At 39.0% G+C, this 23,824-nt stretch overlaps 2 pseudogenes; one reads left to right on the forward strand and one right to left on the reverse strand.

Moving 5' to 3' along the window:
- Positions 1-9,493: 9,493 nt before the first annotated feature.
- Positions 9,494-11,501, reverse strand: LOC122818527 (uncharacterized; annotated as a pseudogene).
- Positions 11,502-12,371: 870 nt separating this feature from the next.
- LOC108026309 (symplekin-like) lies at positions 12,372-14,354 on the forward strand (annotated as a pseudogene).
- Positions 14,355-23,824: the final 9,470 nt, after the last annotated feature.

The raw sequence follows: 23,824 nt of genomic DNA on the forward strand, positions 1-23,824 counted from the left end.
GGCTTGATAGTCTCTCTCGGCGTGGTGGAGTTTTAATTGAATTTGACTCAGAATTAATGTCTGAAGAAATATTGGACATTGAATTTCTGTGTAAAAAACTATCCCTTCCGAGTATTGCTATATACATAACATGTTCTTATATTCCGTCGTCATCTGAATTCCTTATATATGCAAATCATCTATCTGCTATACAGTTTATTTCAAGTAATCTATCAGAAATGATCAGTTAATAGTTTTAGATGACTTTAATATACCCAGGGCTACCGTTGAAACATCGAATATATTGTTACCTTCAACGCAGCATGATTTTCTTGATGGTTTGCTTGATATTTCTCTGTCTCAAGTATGCTATGCTTTGTTTCAAGTCCAGATTGTGTCTGCATAGTTAGAGCCTCTGCAATTACTTTACCAAAAGACCCATATCAACGCTGGAGAAATATATGAAAAGTCAGCTAAACGCATACTCTGCTTTCGTAGAGCAAACTTTGCACTTATCAATAGCCTTATCGCTTGCTCAGATTGGTCTAATCTGTACAAATTGACACGACATAAACATGTGGATTCTTTGTTTTAGAAAATATGGTCAGATTGATGTGTACAGACTGATCGTACACTGGTTTCAGTAAGGCATTTGATTCTGTAAACCATCCGATTTTAGTTCGGAAATTGGACTTTTTAGGGTTTCCTGATGATCTTCTTAGGTGGATCTTATGTTATTTGAATGGCAGGACTCAAAAGGTCATTTTTAAAAACTCTTTATCATCTCTAATCCGAGTTACGTCCGGTGTACCTCAAGGAAGTCATCTTAGTCCGTTCCTGTTTACATTATTTATAAATGACCTTCCTCTAGTCCTAACGAATTCACGTGTAATTATGTACGCAGATGATGACAAGTTGTGCCTGCAATTTAATGATCCCAAACAAAGATTAGCTTTACAAACCGTTCTTAATGCATTTCAAAGATGGTGCATGAATAATGAATTAAAATTAAAGGATTCTGAGTGTAGGCTAATCACCTTTATTCGTGTCAGCCCTAACTATTCAAATTATACTTTAAGCGTTTGTGTGATAGATAGAATAACGCATGCTGATGGCCTTGGAGTCTATATGGATCCTAAACTTAAATTTTATGATCTCATTACCACCATGGTAAATAAAGCCAGGGGCGTGTTTGCGTTTATTAAAAGGTTGTCGAAGGAATTCGATGATCCATATGTCACGAAGACCTTGTTAAATTCATTAGTTGGACCAATTCTTGAGTTCGCTTCAGTGCGAGTCGAGTCTGTACAGTTTGAACTCGAGTCTGTGCGAAGAACTTTTTAACATTTACTTTAATACTTCCTTCCTACTCTAGTAGACTACTTCTGTTTAATTTACCATCATTAGTTAACCGAAAAACTTTGATTGGTATTACGTTTATTAAGAATCTTATTTATGGTGATGTGAAGAGTCCCACGTTACTGGCATTTTAATGTGCCAAATAGATTCACAAGAAACTACATTCCTCTAGTTTTAAATCATTGTATATGTAATTATGCTAAGCATGAGCCATTTAGGGTACTCTGCAATGACTATAATTAGTTTTACTTTATGTATCGTGACTATTCGTATTTTGACCTACATGTATTTTTTAATTGTCTATTGTGAAATTGTCTTTCTATTTGTCCGCGATTTCGTTTACTCGCCCAAGACGGTTTAGGGCTCCGCGCGTAACAAGCATTGATTGGTGTCGTAAGGGCCACTTGTTTGTACTGACCATAGAGCATCAACGTCCGAATTTGTTTGTAGGTGGGACCCCAAAATATCGCTTTGCTGCTTATATATCTCCAAATCCATCTTTTCCAAAAATCTTCTTTCTATTGCAGGTAGTATATAAGTACATAAGTAAAGTATATAAGTAAACTATCGGGAAAAAAATTTAAAAAAAAATTAAATCTTTGGTGCTTTTTAACTTGTAACCTCCTAGGCTTGGAAATAACCTTTTTTAATTGGTTTTGAATTTCGAATTAAATTTTATCAAAATCGGACGACTATATCATATAGCTGCCACAGAAACAATCGGAAAATTAATGGTAAAATATGTGAAAAAATTATATCTTCGGTGTTTTTTAAGATATTTGGCTTTGAATTTCGAATTAAATTTTACCAAAATCGGACGACTATATCATACGTGTGTAAGTAAGGTGACTTTTCAAATTTCGCGGGCAACATATTTTTGATTATCGATTTTTTTGTTTTGTTATGTTGGTACACTCTTCCCTAACATCTGTACCAAGTTTCAATTGAATCTTTTTTGTTTAGTTGTGAGAGGCGTAAAGATAACAAGTTGTTTTGAGTGCTCAACGATTTTGTGCTATCGAAAAATATGGATCAAAGGATTTGCATCAAATTTTGTGTACAAAACAAAATTAAGTGCCCCAAAACACTTGAAATGTTAACAGTGGCATACGGTGAAACTGTTCTGAGTAAAAAAAATGTTTACAAGTGGTACAAACTCTTCCAAGATGGCCGGGAAGATGCCAATGACGAGCCTCGCTCTGAACGCCCAAGTACGTCAACAACTGATGAAAACGTTTAAGCAGTGAAGAAAATTGTTTTGGAAAATCGTCGAATCAGAGAAGTTGCATCGCTCAAGAGCTGTTAGATGATGTCAACGACGACCCAGATTTACTCAAAAGGGTCATCACTGGTGACGAATCATGGGTATATGGTTATGATATCGAAACCAAAGCCCAATCATCACAATGAAAGAGCCCAGGTGAGCCAAGACCGAAAAAAGCACGCCGTGTTCGATCAAATGTCAAAGTTTTGATCACTGTATTCTTCGATTACCATGGCGTGGTGCATCAGGAGTTGTTACCATATGGTCGTACGGTCAATAAACAGTATTATCTGAAAGTTATGCGCCGTTTGCGAGAAGCAATACGAAAGAAATGTCCAGAATTGTGGAAAAACAATTCATGGCTTTTGCATCACGATAATGCCCCTGCTCACTCATCTTTGCTTGTGAGAGATTTTTTGGCCAAAAACAACACCATAATAATGCCTCAGCCACCATATTCACCGGATTTGGCCCCATGTGACTTTTTCTTGTTCCCAAAACTAAAGAGACCTATGAAAGGACGGAGATTTGCAACGATTGAAAAGATAAAGACTGCATCGCTGGAAGAGCTCAAGGCTATACCGAAAAGTGCTTATGGGAAATGCTTTGAGGATTGGAAAAACCGTTGGCATAAGTGTATTGTATCTGAGGGGGATTACTTTGAAGGGGACAACATTAATATTAATGTTAAATATTAAATAAATTAATAGTTTTTCTTGAAAATACAAAGTCACCTTACTTTTTGAACACACCTCGTATAGCTGCCATAGAAACAATCGGAAAATTAGTCGGAAAACATGAAAAAAGTTATATCTTTAATGTTTTTTAACATATAACCTTCTAAATTAGTTCTGAATTTCTAATTAAATATTATCAATATCGGACGACTATATCATATAGCTGTCGTAGGAACGGTTTTCAAATTGGTAGGAAAATAATATGAAACAAATTATAGCTTTGAGGCTTTTTGACATATATTATTATATTGGGAATATAGTTTTTTATATTTTTAAGAATTACCTGCAATAGAAAGAAGACTTTTGGGAAAGTTTCAGCCCAGAAACAACAGAGAGACTTGTTTTCGTAGAAACGGACGGACAGACGGATATGGCTAGATTGACTCGTCTGTGATGCCGATCAAGAGTATATATACTTTATGGGGTCGAAAACGTCTCCTTCACTGAATTGAAAACTTCTGACGGAAGTCAATATACCCTCAGCAAGGGTATAAAAAGTCTAACACTTGAATACTCCCTTAAAACTCGAGTCAGAATTGTGCTTTTGCATTGTTTTTTATTTTTACTCTCGAAACATCGAGTGCCAAAACCAAAAGCTGTTCAACATTGCACGTGACCGTCTTTGGTAGGCATCGTGATACTGTTTCCAAAAAAAAAAAAATGTTTTTTTAAAATATATTTTCGTTTTGCTTTAGTAATAAAAATCCGGAAAATCAGTTCGTAGATCCCTCATTAGGCTTTGAGTCAGCGCAAGGGATTCTGTGCTTAAAATAAGTTTCCCGGCGAAGTTAAAGGCCCTCAATCTTGCCATTTTTAGTTCAGTGTAAACATGCAGTCCACGTTTGTAATTGATATGATTTTGTATCGTATTGTTATGAATTTGGAAAATTGTCTCATGGTATATGAATATAATAGGTAATATTAAACGGATATTGATTCGTGTTTTTTTTTCTATGTGCAACATTTTTAACATTTTGTTATCCGTATTTCCTTACAATTTCTGACAATTCTGTCAGCAGTTTCATCTACGTGATACATAATTCTCCTGTTCTTTAACGCGAAAGTAGAAAGTCAATTAATTTGTCCTAACTTTGGAAAGCGATTTGAAGATGGGATTCCTCTTTTTAGACTGTTAGTCTTCGCTAGCAGGCAGCAATTAAAAGTGACTCTTTTTCCCGCATTCACCGTTGCCATACATTGTTGCGAAACAACATCCCAAAGCGGTGCAAGTGAGGGTGCTGTATATTTAATGCCCTTTACTGGTTTTTAATTTAATGCTCAAGTGCCGAGCCGCAGATACAGTACCTATGGAATTCGGGTGCTACTTACTGATTGATTTGGGTTCCAGATCTTGGTCAAATAAATTTTCTTATTTTTTTTAGGAGCGTAGCAGCATGGCAGACTAGAGTTTAATAGTTGGTAAATTTGGTATTAATTGGGGGCATTTGTAAATCAATTTATCAAGAGCCTGCCCACGTAAAATTTGGACGAATAGGTGAAGAAGATCAGCAATTATCTCTTTCTGCCGCATTATGAAATCATAGAGATACCAAGGAAGAACGCTATGTAGTGCCTCGACTATCAGTTACCCGTTAGTCAGTTTAAGGGAGCAAAGAAAAATGAAAATATATAATAGCAAAGCGATATTTTAGGGCGCCATCTACCGGCTTTTTCAGTAGATGTTTACCCTTTTACCCTACGATTAACGGGTATAAAAATGTGGGCTAAGAGAGCAAGCAGAATGTCAATCACATAAACTGAAGTAACGCACAAAGACGAAGGCAACACCCATGGAGCAGTGATGTCGAACAACTAATAAATTTAACAATTCAGTACTTAGCGTCGCATCAACGTACGGCAACGAAAGTTATTATTCACCTGTGGTAGGTTATGGATCTCACGTGGGAGCAGCATGTACGATAATACCGATGACAATATATGAGAACGCAACGCATAAGAAGCAGTTAAGAAAATGTAATAGTTCTTATGTTGATAACAATAAAACAATCTATTGAAATTGTTGGTGAGTTCGATGAAACGGTTGAGTATCGAGGGTTGACCACGGAAATGGTCATGGTTGTTGTAAAAATAACAGATCTAACATTACATGTATATCCCCATTATCTGTATATATTAAATCGGTAAGCAGCGCATAAGTTAAGTAGATAAAAGCAGATGGAACTGAGGTTCGTCCTACACTTCTATACCATCCCAACCTTGGTTCTTTCTTTCAAACATTTGTTTAATTAAATATTTTAAACGCAGTTCTCTTTATTTCATAATTGAAAGCAGCGGAAATTCTCCTAAACGAACAACAGAATCAAAACAAAACTGCCTGGAAAGCTTAGCTCAGCCGGACCTAGGTTTATGCAAACCAGATCAGCACCGAAGTTTTTTGGGGGGCAGCCTGTTATTTTTTTTGACCGGTTTCTACCCCGTTCGATTTTGGGGTCAAATACTTTCAATCGGCGCTTGCCCGAAACAATCAACTTAAGCTTTGAAAATTCCGATAAAGACCTCCATGGTTTCAGGGGTAAACTAGTTAAAATTCCTTGATTCTTCGCAACCACCATCGATACCCAAGATTTGGTGCTGATTCTCATACAGAAATTTGCAAGTGTTATGGGTGAAAGAAGAGAGTTATGCAACGCTTGTACTGACTTGGGTGCGTAAGTATTTCAAATAGAGATACACGATCAATGCACTTTGAAACACGCAATTTTAGATACATTTTTATATTTTGTTTTAAAGTCTCTTCTAAGTGATACTGGCTAACTTTCTCTAATCTTGGGGGGTTGGCACGTGGCGTTCGTAGTTGGGTTGAATGTGTTTGCAGGTGCTGTTGGGAAGTCGTCGATGAATCTTCGAGAACTTTTGGGGGAGCAGTTTTCCGAACCTCCGCCTTCCCACTTGAAGGGATCCTATTCTTGGTTGACGAACGATTTTCCCGCCGACTAGCCTAGCCTGGATTGTGAACATCTTGGTTCCTAGCCCCACAGACAACCTACTGCTGGCAAGATATTTTTGAGGCGTGATCTTCTGATTGAGAACAAGGTGTTAATTTCACGTTGTCTATCTCCTTTTACTTTATCTAACGTTCAGTTTGTTATCTCTTTAATTTATGTGACGTTTCGTTTGTGTTAAGACGTACTGCCTACATACACCAGTAAATATCTCAAAAAAGAACCGAGTGATAGCTTTGTTAACAGTTATATTCCGAAAATTTAGTTTAAAGGTCGTAAGGTTGGCACATTACACTTATCATTATAAATAAAAGGAATTTCATCGCTTTTGTTTGACTCTACACTTGAAGAACTGGGGAGCCATTTTTTTATTGTAATTGTTGCTGAATTGACTTAAATGCAAATTTCTTTTAAAGACCTGTTGTTGTACTCGGTATAATACGGGTTTCCATCGCAAGTTATACTTCTAAATCTAGGTGACTCTTTCAATACCGACATTTCATTTAATAGTTTGATCATACTGATGCCGAATAAGGGGAGCACCCGATTGACTGATGTAAGAAGAGATACTGGGTAAATTTAAATCCCATTCGGTCTGGTCCTGACTGATATAAGATCGTATAGCCAAAAGTTAATAACGCTTTACCGTAAATGCCGCATTACTTTGCGTGTCGAATTCCAAATTTACTTAGGAAGGTTTCAAATTCATTTGGCTTAAGTTGCACGCCGTTGTCGCTCACAATTACCTCGGGAACTCCAAATTCTGCTAGCTTAAAAACTCATTGATCATCTTTTAGAGATTTTTTATTTATTTAGATCAACCAGAAGGACGGCATTCGACATTCTGGGATGTTTGTGGCCTCAGTACTCCTTATGATCCTGAGGATTGTTCAGCTGTATGAGCCATCAGATCAGAGGCGTAGTGACCAATAGCATACTTCAAAAAAGTAGTGGTGTAATATAAGTGTGTCCATCAAATCAAAGCTAAAGTGAACTTATACATAACCAAAGGCCAATAGTCTTATGTAATACAATCAGAATAGAAGTGAAGATCAAAAACATTGAAAGCATTCAAAGATGCATTTAAATACATTTAAATCAAGTGAATCGATAGTGCTAATCCTGATAAACATTTAGCGAAGACGAGTCTCACCACAAGCAGTTAAGGACGACGCATTCCGCAGGCATATTGCATATGTATGTGTTTAAGTGAATTGGTATATTTAAGAGCATAACATTTTTTGGATGCACGTATATTTATATATTTATATCCAATATAATATTTTGCAATCCCAGGATCAGGATCGTCGAGATCTCATCGGAACCAGTTTTTTTTTTAAAGCATACATGTATAAATATTTGTGCAGTCCACAACAGTTTTATAGACTGTTATTAACTTTTCCGCGGTCTGCATTTTTGCTGGTGTGTGCACCTTACCGGTGGTTAATTTTATACTCCCCGCTAATAAAAAAATTGTCAAGTAAATTTATTACGTATGCTTTAGCCTGCACTATAATGCTTATCCACGGCAAACGCCGACTCTAGAACTTTAACGAGGGGGTGTCTTGATGAGAGAATTGGAGTAGGTCAAGAACAATGACATAACTTTCGACGGACAACCTTGACAATATTGGATCATATTGCGAGGCTCGCGACGATCCATTGGCACACGAATGTGTGAAGGGGAGGGAATAAGGCACAGCCCGATCTTTTCGCGATGAATGGAGAGGTGAACTGTGGGGTAGTGTGGATTGACGAATTTTACGCACAAATATTATTTTTCCAGGTACTTTAAACGTGTATTCTCGTTATGTTGAAGAGGAGAGAGGCTTACCAAGATGTCGCCTGAAGATCAGATGCCTCTCCCACGGCCCGACTTTTTTTTAGGATTTGGGCACAAATATTCCCACATAACAATTGCTAGCTTTTTATCAAGTAGTTTTCGAAAATATAGTTTAAAGGTCTTAAGGGTGCTACGTTACTTATGTGCACATGGAGCGCACATATAGTATTACCTCTTGGTATAATGTCGGCAGTTGTAATGTATTAAGATGATTTATCGGTGACGGAAAGCAATATTCAAGAGGACATCGTTCATTTCAAATTAGTTCTTTATAAGCTAAAGTCATCAGGTCTTACAGTAAATCTTAATAAATGTTGATTCTTTTAATCGAAAATGTAGTATTTGTGGGTTCTCAACAGATACAATTATTATTAATTATTTTTCAAAATTTGTTAACAACTTTGAAAAAAATGCGAGGAAGTACTACTGCTTTGCAATACAAACATACCAATTGCAAGCAGTTATCCTATGTCGGGAATTTTGTCTCATAGATTTAAGGTTGATCTGAAACAAATTTCATTTGTTTCCAGAGCCCTTTCACATTGAAAACAATGAGAAGGAAGATCGTTTACCCAGCATTAAAAAACACAAAAGGCAGTGAAAGGCCCCACAATTCGGACTGGTATTATTGACGTGCAAAATCTTTACAGCGGTGTATATCATTGTTTTCCAATAGCATGTTTACAATTGGATTTGGGTAATTATATCTTTAAGTGGTTTCTCGAGGGTAAGTGCTTAATGTGAGCATGTACGAGTATGTGTAGGCGCGTGAATAAGTACACTCCAGCATCCGTTGAATTTGGCCTGTCCGTAGGTCGATAGTGTTGGGTATAACTTCCTTTCAGTGCCAAAAAAAAACTTCTTCACTTGTTTCTTATACTCATTTGTTGCAAGGCTGTTACCTGCAAGTGTAACGTCCCAAGTAAAATCACGTTGGATATTCTGAATCTTTTCAATGAATTTTACTCTATTAAAGTACTTACACATTTATTTACATTTTGCTTGATTTTATTTAAATTATATTATTTAACTTTTGTGTTGGCACAGAACATTTCATTGCGCCCTCTTCGGCTAACGGAAACTGAACTTTCTAGGTTATGTTGTGAAATCTATACAAAATATCATAAAGACATGTACTTTAAACGTGGACTTACCTAACTTTATTTTTTTTTTTGTACAAAAATATCACTTTTATTAAGAAATTAAAATGCGTCGCAGCGCATAATTTAAACAGCCGTTGCTTCGCTGGGTAGGACCGAAGTGTGAGCCGGTACGTTGTCATTATACAAGAGCACTTTTTTTTTCGCCAAATGGGGCCTTTTATTCTGCAATTCGTCGGCGAATCGCCTCATAAATTCGGCATAGTAGAACCCTGTAACCGTGACCCGGTGCCCATCATCTTTCCGGCTGATGGGACAGTCTTCGCCTTCTTCCACTGGTTCGACTTTTTCTTGGTCTCTGGTGTGTACCAGTGGATCCAAGTTTCGTCGACGGATTGCGCTTAAACAGCGTCAAACACTGCTCTGAAGCGGTCTCACGGTTGCGTTTGTTGTCCGGAGTGAGCCAACGCGGCACCCATCGCGCTGACATCTTTCTCATGCCCAAAACTTCATGCTGGATATACCCTACGCGATCTTTTGACATGCTTGACATGTCTCAGCTATCTCGCATATCTTCAATCGGCGGTCTGCCACTACCAGATCGTGAATTTTTGTCACGTTAACCTCCGTGGTAGCCGTTTTCGGGGCACCTGGACCCGTTAAACCAATTTTTGACGGTCGCCATCGAAGGAGACGAGTCACATACACAGCATTCCAAGCGCTTATTAACTTTGCTGCGTGATCAAAATTGCTCTTTCTCCATTTTTCTAAAATCCGATTCGACACGCATCCAAAACAAAACAGGGAGAACGCTATAGTTGAGTGTCTCGACTCGTTACCCGATACCCGTTACTCAAATAACAAACTTTTAAATAAATATGCCTTTATGAATGATTTTCGCCCCTCGAACTAGCTCCCGATTGTTAAGTTAATATCGGTACCCAGGGAACACTACGAGGAGGCCGCTGCTTTGCAACGGGGTCTTTTAAACCAAAATACAATGGGAACCTACGAGTCGACTTGAATTGTCAAACTTTAAAAAAGTTTGAAAACATAATGTTCACCAAAAATGTTGTTTATCCGTACCATAGGGAAGGCATAATTATTTTAAATTACGAAATAAATGTATATTTATATTTATGTTACTACAACATACTCATACGATTCTTACATTTTTTTTTGTTTTTACAAAATAAATACAAATATTTTTTTTTTAAATTTTGTTATGTATACATATTTACACTACCTACTCTGCCTCCCTTATGCTAACTAAAATTCTGATAAAAAATCAAAAATTCTCCTATAGCAGCCAGAGATGGAGTGAAGGCATAAGTTAAAATCTCCTAAGACAAAAAAAGACTATTTAAAAACGTGTGCCGGTAAAATAAATCCTTAAACTCTGTTTCAAACTTTGTCACGGATAAGTCGGACGTTTATATATAATTATAATCCCTAAAGAAATGTACTTAAAGATAGCAAACTCGAACACAGGAGAGGAAAAATTTGTAAAGGTTGCAAAAAAATGACCACTTGAACACAGACTAACATTCTCAAAAAGTTTACTTCGAATGAATACGAGAATGCCGAGCTCCGCTTGCTACTGACTGGCAATCTAGTCGCACAGCTGGGGTAAAGCCAAAAATATTAAGATCAAATAAACACAAAATTGAGGACCTAAGCCTTAGCTGATCGGAAGATACATCGCTAATGTGATAGTGCAAGCCTTCCGTATTATGGAAAAAGACATAAAGGTTCGGACTATTGAGTAAGGAATCGAAATGGATATTTGGTAACTAAGCGGAACGTAACTCTCGGAGTTCTTCTTCTGAAGCTGAGTCCTGAGCGGATTTTGGAGGGACGAAAGGTCCAATGATAAGAAAACCTGCTGCACTTGTGGCTCTGCTACAGGCTACATATAGAACAGCTCTCTGCATGCCTGGACCAGTGTGAACCACCACTTTACTGTATGTAGCGCCTTGACTTTTGTGAATAGTAATGGCTTCTGCAGTACCAATGAAAACTGATTTGGGTCAATTGAACCAGGCTGGTTAGAAAGCTCTTGACAATTGCAACAACTGGAGTCCATGAAGGCTCCTGACGGTGGCTGCAATTTAATCGTGGACTAACTCCTATAATTTCATATAAAAATTGTATCCAAAGAATATTCGGAGTGTTGGACGTACTGAAGCCTATCTCCCTAAGAACACGTGTGGCTCCATTAACGAGTTCATCTGATGTATCGACATTGACCGTCATCATATATTTTGCGGTAGTTTTTAAAATCAAAGAGATACACAAACCTTGTCTTTCAGAAGATTTTAATGCTAAGCTAAGTTAAGCTTAGTTGTGCAGATTTAATTGAGTCTATAGCTTCCTGTGTCGTGATTGCTTGAGAAAATGTGAATTGCGTCAGTTGGTACTTGACTTTCAGGCGAGAGTCCAAATGGGAAAACATTTTTGGGCCGACCATAGAAATTTTGTATATTATCAATATCATATCAATATCAATAAATCTAAAACGCAAGGTATTTAACAATTCAGGACTTCAGCTATGCTTAAACTAAGCCTTAATGCAGACCCAGCCTGATTAACGGGGAGAGAGAACATGGAATGAAGAGTGGAGCCCCAATTCCAATAGCAGATTTTCTTGTGGGAGCACACAATAATATTTTAACAGAAGTTGGGTCGCATCAATGGTAGAGCCGCATTATACTCCTTGGAAAGGGACTGAAATAACGTGGAAATAATTCTACTCTTGCCGACACCTGCTCCGCCTCCTACGAACTCATAAAAACTAGCATTTCTTTTTGCATTATGCAAAACAGGTGCTAAAAATGTTTTTTGCTTTAAGTTGAGAGATCTAACTAAAGTTGCTAAGTTTTCAGGGGAAATAATTGGGGAGAGCTCTACTATCCGGATTTTGCTATCCGGATCAACTTCTTAAACATCGTTGTTAAAGCTCAAAACATTTTTTTTAGAATTTATTTCCGGAAAAGCTAAGGTCCTAAACTCCTAATTAAATGCGGCATCCTCATCTGTAATTTCCCTTTTATTATCCTCTACCTCTATGGCCTTTCTAAGCGCGTCTTCAAAACTTTCTAAGCAAACGAGTTAGCATCTAGTCCTATGGATGTTGACGATGAAGCTGTCCAAAAACTGAGTGAAGAAGAATTGCAACGGAAGGAGGAGGTCACCAAGAAGTTGCTCGAGACGATGGAGCGAGCCAAAGGCGAGCAGACTGTGATCGAGAAGATGAAGGAGCGCGCCAAGACGCTGAAGCTGCAGGAGATCACCAAGCCTCTGCCACGCAATCTTAAGGAAAAGTTCCCGACAGAAGCAGTGCGTCGCATCCTTAACTCGGAGCGGCAGTGCATCAAAGGAGGTGTTTCATCTAGGCGCCGGAAGCTGGTTACCGTGATAGCAGCCACCTTTCCGGATAACGTACGTTATGGCATCATGGAGTTCATCCTAGAGGATGTAAAACAGCGCATTGATTTGGCCTTTTCCTGGCTCTTTGAAGAGTACTCTCTGTTGCAAGGATTCACATGGCACACTTACGTTAAGACCGAGAATCGACCAGATCACGCTTATAACGAGTTGCTGAACAAGCTCATTTTTGGCATCGGGGAGCGCTGCGATCACAAGGACAAGATTATACTGATCCGTCGCGTTTACCTAGAGGCACCCATTCTTCCGGAAGTTTCGATAGGACATTTGGTTCAGCTTTCCCTAGACGACGAGTTTTTCCACCATGGTCTAGAGTTGACAAGGACCTTGCGGTCCTCAGACCTCCTCGAAAGAACAGATTCGCGGGAGCGTTGCTTAATTTTTCCGTTCACGAGCGAGTAGATCTGCGGGATTGGGCACTGGCCCACCTTGTCAGTTTGTACCATGTGCACAAAATCCTTTCGACGAATTTGCTACGGAGTGGCTTAAATTCGTAGAGCAAGAAACTCCACCAGCTGCTGTTTTCTCGCAGGACTGTGGTCGACCCACTGCAGAGTCCGCCTGGCGTGAAGATACCGCAAAAGTGTGCCTTGGTTTGGCCTTTACCCTGCCCTATAAGCCGGAAGTTTACGTGCAACAGATATGTGAAGTTTTCGTATCTACCTCCGCCGAACTGAAGCGCACAATTTTGCGTAGCCTCGATAATCCCATCAAGAAGCTGGGTGTCGAAAATCCCACAATACTGCAACTGATTGAGGACTGCCCGAAGGGCATGGAGACCTTGGTGATCCGCATCATTTACATACTGACTGGCGACGGCCACATGAGGATCTGGTCCGGAGGGTTAGGGATCTCTATCAGAACAAGGTCAAGGAGGTTCGTGTGATGATACCCGTACTTAGTGGCTTGTCCCGCTCCGAGCTGATCGCCGTTCTACCTAAGCTGATAAAACTTAACCCCGCTGTGGTGAAGGAGGTCTTTAATCGTTTGCTTGGTATTGGTGCTGAGTTCGCTCATCAGACGATGGCCCTGTCTCCCACAGATATTCTGGTGGCCTTGCATTGGCCATTGGCCATTAACCCCGATGTCTGTGACCTTAAAGCCATTGTCAAGGCCACATCCCTGTGCCTGGCTGAAAGAGATTTATACACCCAGTAGGTGCTTATGGCTGTGCTGCAGCAGTTGGTGGAGGTTATTCCACTGTCTACTCTGATGATGCGAACAACAATCCAGAGTCTGACTCTTTATCCGCGCCTGGCCAACTTTGTTTTGAACTTGCTACAGCGCCTTATCATGAAGCAGGTTTGGCGGCAGAAGGTGATCTGGGAGGGCTTTTTAAAAACCGTTCAACGCCTGAAGCCGCAGTCTATGCCAATCTTGCTGCACCTTCCTCCCACGCAGCTGGTGGACGCACTTCAGCAGTGCCCCGATTTAAGGACGGCTTTGTCGGAATACGCAGAAAGCATGCAGGACGAGCCGATGAATGGCAGCGGCATTACCCAGCAGGTTTTAGATATCATCTCCGGAAAGTCAGTGGATGTGTTTGTCACGGTCGAAAGCAGCGGCTACATCAGCGCCGACCACATCAAAAAGGAGGTGCAGGATCCATCGGAAATCGGCGTCATATCCACAGTGCCCGTCTTGACGTCGCCAGCGATCTGAACCAGCCCCTGCCGCCTGGCGAAGACTAGCTGCAGCTAGATTGTTTTGTTTGCCTATAGACATTTCTAATTTACTCAATAAGACAAAGCTTATATTTAAAATTTCACTTCAGCTGATATTTTTTACCCAAACGGGATGCGAGGATGTTATGATTCAAAACCCGTGCCATACCTTGTTTTTTTAAGTCTCGGGCGTTGCCGATATGGAGTTGGGAATCTTTCACGGATATCTCTGTACTAGCGGGAAGTTTTTCTGCGAAACTTTAACAGCTCATTGCGGGGAACTTGCAAGTAATCTCTGACAGCTGTTCGGGGTAAAATAAGACTATATTATTAAAACTATTAAAACTGGCTTTAATAGCCTGCTCATTTACTTGGTAAAACTCCTCTCAATTTCTCCCTGTTCTACCTGTTCGTCTCTCTATGGAGAATAAAGCATAACTATGCTATAAAATAATTCTGCTTGTGTCAATATTGAACGGGCTAGATCAATAATACCGGGCCTATTCCTTTCTCTAATAAAACCACTACCGTCCCGAAGCGCGAAATAAACTACTCCTAAAATTGCGTTTTCTTCTTCAGCTTCATTGTCACTATTTGCCTCTTAACGAGTTCTTCCACGGCTTTTTGAAAACTCACAGCTTGCAGCAAAATCGGCCAAACACAGGCCTTCATAAGAATCTGGTCTGTGTTCGTATCTGTCCAGCAAACCGTCCGAAAGATGTCATGGAATTCTGAGGCATACGAACTCGTTGTTCTGGAGGAAAGGTGTTGATGTGAACGCATTTATTGCTAGTTTCTGACAACGCCAATTCCAGACAACAATGTAAAGCCTCCTGAGCAGAGATCTCAGTGCCCGAAACAAATTTAAGACCAAGATATTAGCTTTTGACGAATGCTTGAATTGCCTCTTCGAATGTCATTAGTTGCTTTTTGCATTAATTTTGAAATAACCCTTTGAGATTTGTTAATATAGTTTATTATGTAGCTATAGCAAGCAAAATAATCTAGATATCCATATTTGCCCTTTGCAAAGAAAGAGTGTGTTTATTATAAGCATTAACTTGCATTTCTGCAAATGTTCTCTTCAGAAAAATCTGTGATTTTTTCACACTAGACCCAATAGCATACATGTAGTCCTCGTAACTGAGGCCCACCTAAGCGTGAGAAAGAAAATTTTAAAATATGCTATGATGGCTAATCAACTCATCTGATTGATTGCGAAGCAAAGACTACGAATTTATTTAAAGTTTTCGTGGTGAAAAGAAAACCGCGGAGTTTCTTCGGGAAGTGGCTTCAATATTTCCGTTTGGGGCATTGGAGGATATGAAATACCGAATCGACAAACAGATGTCCGCTCACTTTCTTAAGACGCGAATGCCCGTGCTTATGCTTTTGGTATTCAACATACGGAGTCAAATCTGTGTTTGTAACATCTACAGATACCAACTGATCAATGAAGGCAAAGATTCTTTACACATAGACATAGATTCTTTATTGTTGAAATCCGCTTCCGGGGCGTTATTAGCATACCTTGAATATGGGGTGAATCTCTTGTTGAAACTCAACTCGAATAATAGGTAGTAACAAAATTACTTCCAAAGATACCCCCAGGTTTCTTCATCAATTTAAGAACTTTCCTATATATAATCTATATAATCAAAATATCTAGCACACGTCACTGGGTCTGTCCCTATCAGGCGCGCCTTTTCCCTAAATTGTAAATTTAAAGCTTGTTCTTCATTAATTTCAACCCTATCTGCATTACGCTTGAGCAGTACTATCAGCTCTGGCCACCTAGTTTCAGCGGCCGACAGAGCTATGAAAAAAGTTGGCAAACCAAACTAGCGAATCATAGCCATTACCTTATTCTTCTCATCTTCCAGTGAGCAGGAGACGTGCGAATATTCTTAAGAATTCGATATCCATCATCATAGCTAATTAAGGTGCCCATGAAATCTTCATCGAGTACGTTAGCAGCTGTTATCTCTGTGGAGGCGCTGCGTTTACGTAAGCAAGTTGAAATATTGTTTAGAATTTTCATCAGTTCTAACTTCTTATAATTAAAGAATAATTTGTCAGTTTTACAACCTCTTCTATCTGCATTCCTAAGTTCAGACCTAACTACGGTTGTATAACTTTCTGAGATCTAATTTTCCAGAGTCAGCATCGAGAATAACGCCGAGAGGCCTTTGGCCCTCACCTGGAGCCATTGCTATTCTCGAAAGTCCTACATTGTGTGTCTGGTTATTCTCAAGCGTCGTTTCTTGTCCTCCAGGATTTAACTCTTCGGCTTCCATATTCTCATTGGAATTAGTTGCCTCCGGATTAAAATCCTCCTGCTGGATGGCTAATTGCTCCTCTACTACTACTAGCTATAAAAGTATGTAAAATCAGAGATCCACTGCTCGTTTACTGACACATTATGCTTTATGTAAAGCTCGATTTTTATTAAGTATCTAATAGGGTCAACAATTTTAGAAGGTCTAATGGTCTCTGCCATGAAATCATGTCCATATTCCATTCTTGTCTTGAGGTGGAGCTGTATAACCTCAGCCTCATTGAAAGCTCGTGGGAGGGACGTCACGATATTGCTAACTGGAATTGGAACATTTACAACAGCTCCTTTTATAGCACATTGACGCTCATGACCTATCGACTCAATAATCATAATTGGAAGGCGAGGGGAAATCAGTCGTTCCTCCAAGGGAGTAGGCCCCTTAAGGAAGGAGGTATTTCTGGAAAATCTAAGCCGTTGGAAATGGCACCTATAGGCTTTCTTCCAGCTTCTATATTGATGTTACAAGTTGCACAGAACTTAAAAGATTTACCATTGAAAGCAAGCTTGCTTGCGCTTTGGTAAATCTTTTCCCTGAACTCGCAATGTTATCCCAAATATGCTCTAGAAAGCTTATTTATTTGCTTAGGGAACCACAATCCCTTGCAAATCTGATCGGGGCCAAGCTTTACTTTTCTATTAAAGGTCTTATTGCTAACCTTCCAATTCACTTGGTCTTCTACTGGGCCTATTTTCCTGAGATATACAAAGTCGTAACTCTTGACTTCGGTTTGAGTTCCGAAGGTTTTCTGCTACCCTATTATCACTAAGACTTTTATACTGACTAATATTTCTAATTGCATCGATAGATGCTTGTCGAGCAGCAATAAGTGCACTTCGCCGAGCCAGTGTAAAACTCCTAGCTGTAACTCTCCTAGCCCTATCGTGCGCTCTTTCCAAAAGGCGATCCTGAGTTGCTCCTACCTGCGCTCGTTGCAGGGTATTTCCTTCTTGATCACCCGCACGATACGTAGAATCCAAGCGCCTAATTGAATGTCGCAGAGTATCGGCTGCTTGTTCATCCGCACGGAATGCGGGATCCAAGCGCCTTACCGTGGGGTCAGCAGTATTTTCAACCTGCTCTGTAGCTCGTACTGGGCTATTTCGCAGCCTAATTGAACGACGGCGAGTATCATATATCATATCATATATCATATCATATTATAATCTTATTCCTGTTTAGTTGTACACTTATTTCTTTCTCCCTTAGTGAAAGTGAAAGCTCTTGATGCATATGCAATAGGAATTTGGAGTCCGTTATGGTTTTGAGTTAAGACCGCTTCACACGCTTGTTTACTTGCATCAGTAATTATACAAAATACTTTGCTGAAATCGGGATATTGTAGTAAAATATGTTCCATAAGTTTTGTTTATTAATATTGGAATGCATTTTGGCATTCATGTGTCCATTCGAAAGGAACATTCTTTTACATAATCTTGTTTTGCCATGAATACTCGGCGAAAGAAAAGTCACTTCATGTACAAAAAAAAACATATTTCTGTATGTAATGTTAGATTGTATATTTTGCATTTCTCAAAAACATCTGTGGAGATGAATTATTTCATAAAGACCATTATTACTATTGCTCTACCTAGTAGTGGGTGTTCGTCTACTACTGATCTAACTTGTACTCCTAGAATGGTGGATAGCACAATTCCCTTTTGGTTGCTTGTGCAATGAATTAGTGGAGAAGCATCTAAATATGTTTCAATATATAAATTTTATAAATCGTAAATGCTTACTGAACTAATTGAAGATTTCTTTCTTTAAAATGAGTATCCCTATCATATGTGTCTCTAATTACCTTTTGTGTAGCCATTTTTAGCTTATATATTTTTGTTTATTTATTTTTGTTTTATACCATTTTCTTAAATTTTAAAATTTTATTACAGAATTATTTTTCTATTAATGTTGTTTGTGCTATTTATTATATTATATATTATATTTATATTATGCTTGGCTCATATATTTCTTCTTTAGACATTTATTATGAAATTTATAAAGTTTATAGAAACAATGTGAGCACCTTATTACAACAATTATTAATAACAATGTATGAAATTCTAAGTCAGTGTTATTTGACTCTACCTACCTGTATCTATTAAACCCATATTTGGGGTCGGTATTCTTAATATGTTTCTTGGCCTGTCAAATATTTTAGATTTTTGAATTAATTCGTAAATTTTGTTAATGTAATTCATTAACAAGTATTTGGATTTGAATAATTTTGATTTGACTGTTTTGACAAATTATTATTATATTGTACATGCCGACGTTGTTGCTAATGTTACTCTTCCTTATTGTGAAAGATCCAGGTCCAGGTTCAGATCCAGATCCTTTTGGACCAAAGTCACGGTACCCATGTAGAGTAAAGACATCTTTATTCGTATTTCTAAATCTTTATTTGTATCTTCTTCTTTAAAATCTGGAGCAGCATTAGTACCGCTACCAAAGTCCAGTCGTTTCCGATTTTACATTTTTCCTTAGGTTCTAAGTAAGCCTAAGCTCACAGTTGGACGGCAGAGAGACGGCTATGTACATATACCTTATATGTATTATGTGTATTTAATTATGCTCTCTTTAACTGTAGCGCGGGGAAATATGGATGTACTTGAGTTCGGTTGAGCGGCCTGCGTGTGTAACAGAATGCTGACACTTGCAGTTTCTGTGAACGCGCCGATCGACTCATGTTTCGCCCACTTAGGTTTTTAACCAGGCCTTTGCTTGTGTAAACACTGCGACAAAGTGTTACAGTGTGTTTGCTTCAAGTACTCTTGGTTTAGTAGATATTCAATATAGTAGTGTATGTAGGCTCGTGTGCGCGGGTCGACCCCGAACGTCGGCTGCAACAAAGAAGCGGCAGGGGGAGTAGTCCCTCGCTGCGGTCACTGTTTCTTTGGGCCGACTGGCCACTGGTCATCCACTGCAAATTAAGGATGATTATGTTGGGAGAAAACTATTCTCTTTTTCCTGCTGGCCTAGAGACTCAGTCAGGATAAAAAATGATCAAATTTCTAAAGGCGCTTGCCAGAGTTTTTTTGCAGAACTTGTGTTCTTTATTCTCTGAATGACAAAATTGAACTGAATTCCATTTTCAACTTAAAGCTTAACATAAAATGATACTCATAGCGTCCACGCAAATATGCAGTGCTTGCCGGCTATGCACGATCATCCGGCCAAATGCAGTGTCAGGAATTTTGGCCGCTGCTGGGCTGCCGACATCGACATCAACACATTGCTCCTGCAATAAGCGCGACCTTGTGTGTCTGATTGGTGTTGATTTTATTTCCAGGTTACGTTCACTCAAGCCATGAAGGTAAGGGAGGCTCAGAGTATTTTGACTTATGGTTGTCTACTCTTACCTGCGCTGATTGATCATTGATGATGATAATTCCTTCGTCAACAAAAGTGATCGGAAGTAAATCGCTTGGTTGGGTCTCGCAGTGCGCAACTCCACCTGCGTGGAGCTCTCAGGCGCATGTGGTCTCCGCTGATAGTCGGCAGAAAGTAGCTCCTGGTGTTGTGGAGCAATTCTGTATCGCATGCATTTTCCCATAGCATTCAGATATTATATTATCACTAACCTTAGCATCACATTACTATGCGTTACCGGGAACACTGTAATTTTCTTATATGCTTATTTAATTTTTGTGAATTTAATAATGAAATGCAATATGTTAATGGACTGCATAATTTTCACGGACGCTACGGACAAAATATCTTTTATAGGGATGTCGGTGAGCTCCACCATCCAAATACTTTCTAGGCCCACAGGGATTATTACATCTGCGAGCTCATCAAGTAATGACTCTTTGCAGGAGAAGCTTCCAAAGAGAACAAAGCTGCGTTTTAGTGGAAAATGTGCCTCCTCCAGCGTTATCTGGTTCTGGAAGCAATTTAAAGCCCTATCCGTTGCCTCAATTATGTGGGACAGGGCGAGTTCGCTGTGTATAGTAGCTACGCTGGGCTATCTCAGCATCACATCTTTAGATGTCAAGATATTTCGCAGCTTTTGAAACGCCTTTTGCTGCGCTTCAGATTACTGAACTGAAATGTTCCGTGACCTATGACTACTAAGAGTTTCATTTTCCTCTTTTAGATTATCAGAAATAAATCATGTAATAGCTCGCCAGGCCGAGGAACGACCAGACTTCAAACACAGACTTTGGTTCCGGAAAGTCTTTGATGGCCCTCAGTCGTCGTGCCATCACTGTTGACTATGAACTGTAAAAAAATCACACTCTTTTTGAAGAAGCGCGATTTTTCTACTGACAGCCTCATGTTTGCTTCGTAAAGGTTCTTTAGAACCCAATCTACATGTGTGACGTGGAATTGTACATTTTAAGAAAAGATTATCATATCATCAACATATACGTAGCAAAATTTGCCGATTTGCTCTCGCAAAATGTATGCTCGCCGCATTTTTCAGACCAAAAGGAAGCCTTCGAAATTCATGTTTTCCCCCGTTTTCCGAAAAGGGCGTTTTTTCACGGTCGCGTTCTGCGAGCATTATGTGGTGACAACCCGACCTAAGAACCAACGTTGTGAAATTCTTGGCCTTGCCCAAGTTCCCCAATATCAATATCATTGAGGTATTTGTGGGATATTGTTCTCTCATTAAGTTTGCAAAAGTCTATTACTAGTCGCATGTTCTTGTTACCCTCTTCGTCAGTGCCCTTCTTGTCTACTACCCATATTGGGTTATTTTAAGGGGGCACTGATTTCTGGATTAAGCCCTTACTCAGCAGATTTTGTATTTTCTTGTTTACGAAGTCGGCCGCCCCATAGGGTACGGATATAATTTCGCATAAATAGGCTCTTCGTTTTCTGTCCTAATGGTGGCGACCACCGAAGTGTTATACGGTACGGCTTCATCTGGTTTTTCAAAAGCCTTTTTCCTATCCCTGAAAGGTACCTTTTATGTTGGAAAATGTATGTTCGAAAAATATATGTTGGAAAAATGCACATCAGTGCACACACGGAACGAGATTTTTTCGGCTTCCGTACCCAGTACATTTCATATTCTGAAAGTTATTTTAAAATATTGAAAATATTTTTGAAGTAAAAACTTTAAAGATGTGGTCAAAGTACTATTTACTACTACTACTTATAAGATGTGGAGGTAGTGGTATTCGAATCTCAAAATTCTGAAGAAACATAATAGAGATTCCCAAAGAAAAAGTTGGTATGTATATCACTTTGGAACTGTCCTTTGAAGGTAAATCTAAACGGAAGACAGACAAAACTGCAATGGTTCAACTAATAGAAATGGGCTCTGGAAGAATGACATTTAGACAGGATACGCTTGCCTGGAAAGGGAGAAATTTATGTAGGCCAAAAAGCTTGACATCCGAAAATGGAATTTGAAAGAATGCCATTGGGCATCGCTTTGAAAAAAAACCTGAAAATTGAAATAGAACAAAAAGAGCGAATTTTGAAGGTGTGGCTTAAAAATAACCATAAATCTTTAAAAAAAGATTTTATTTTTTGTTCAAGCGTGGTGGTGGTACAAGTTATTCCTTTTATTTTCGACGGCAACTAAATTTCGAGTATTTCCTCTTTCTCATTCATTACCGTTCTGGACTTCATTTAGATGTACGTATTGGTCCGGTATATTGTGATCAGTCATCCCAATAGTATGAATTATGCAGCATATAACCATTTCGCAGAGAGATTCCTGGGCTGAAAATTTTGATAGTCGTCTTCTAAGTTATTTTTAACTACAGAAAATGACTTTAAAAATCCCAAAATACTTTTTAATTCTAATATCGGCTGTCTTTTATTGTAATTCAGCTGCTTATTTGGTTTCAACTGACGTGAACTGCAAGAGCTACCGGCAATCCACTGATTTCCACCTTAATGTCTTTTAAAGTGCTTTCCAATACATGAATTTTTAAATATTTTAGATTCGTGGTAGCTACCGGCACTTTCTATTACAACATCTCGGATTCTGAGTTTCTGGTCATATATAGCTAGCATCCTCACAGAATATATGCGATGGAGCGAGTAATATACTTCATGATTTTTTGCAGGCTTTACAAAAAGTTTATTGCGCTGCATTCAATATAGCAGGGCAACTAACAGAAGGTATTTCGTATTATCTATCTTTTATTATTATATCCACTTCATCCCTTTCAGTTTTTTCATCCATGACCCCTCGGACTAGCATTTACAATGACTTAAATTAATTTCCGCCAATAATATATAGCTCTTTTACCTATACCTTCAGCCATTTCAATATCAAGCACAGCATTGTCAATTTGGCATTTTGGGTTGTAATATGCAGACATATACATATACTATATGCACTATATATATACTATATATATCCCCTTTATTATTTTTAATGACAGAAAATTTTAAAACCTGCTTCTCATTTTCCGCTCAACATTTTTTAACAAATACTTCGAGCAATACACAAATTTTAAAATTCTTTATCTTTTGTAAGTTTTTGTCTTTCGTGTTCGCCTTAGTGCTGTTTTTATGATGATTTCATATATATTTCTTTGTTTTCTTCATTTTTTGGGGTAAAAACTGTTAAGTACGTATATGCCTGAGTCCTGAAAAGGTCTTGGGACGAGGGAGAGGCATCCGACAACTACTAATGCAACTGCTAATACTCGCCGCTGAAATATTAATAACAGCCTATAAAACAAACTTTTTGGACTGCACGAATATTTATATATGTATGCGTTAAGAAAGGAATCGGGTTCCGACAAACTTACCCCCTTTTAAATCCTGTGCGTGCGCCTCTGATCGTATGAGGATTTCGAGTACTGCGGCTACAAGCATCCCAGTATGTCTAATGTCGTCCCTGCGGTTGATATTCCCTCCTTCTTTGATTATAATTGAGGCGATGGTCCGATACATGAAAATCTTTTGAGCTATAGGTGTCCTCCTTAAGGGATGCTGGACCCTAGTGGCTGATCCTGGAGGAGAGGATTCCGGGGACGACTGCCCTGGAAAGGTCGCCTTTTCTTGGAGCTGGTCTTTTATACCCTAGTAGAGCTTATACTTATCTGTCAGTTTGAAGCGGATAAAGTAGGTGTTCCCACCTAGGATAACTCTATCTCGGTATCCAATATCTTTGGATTCGACGGCCGGCTGTTGCACTTTGCCAGCTACCGGGGTA

Source organism: Drosophila biarmipes, chromosome 3R, assembly GCF_025231255.1.
Source record: "Drosophila biarmipes strain raj3 chromosome 3R, RU_DBia_V1.1, whole genome shotgun sequence".
In the NCBI taxonomy this organism is placed as follows: Eukaryota; Metazoa; Arthropoda; class Insecta; order Diptera; family Drosophilidae; genus Drosophila; species Drosophila biarmipes.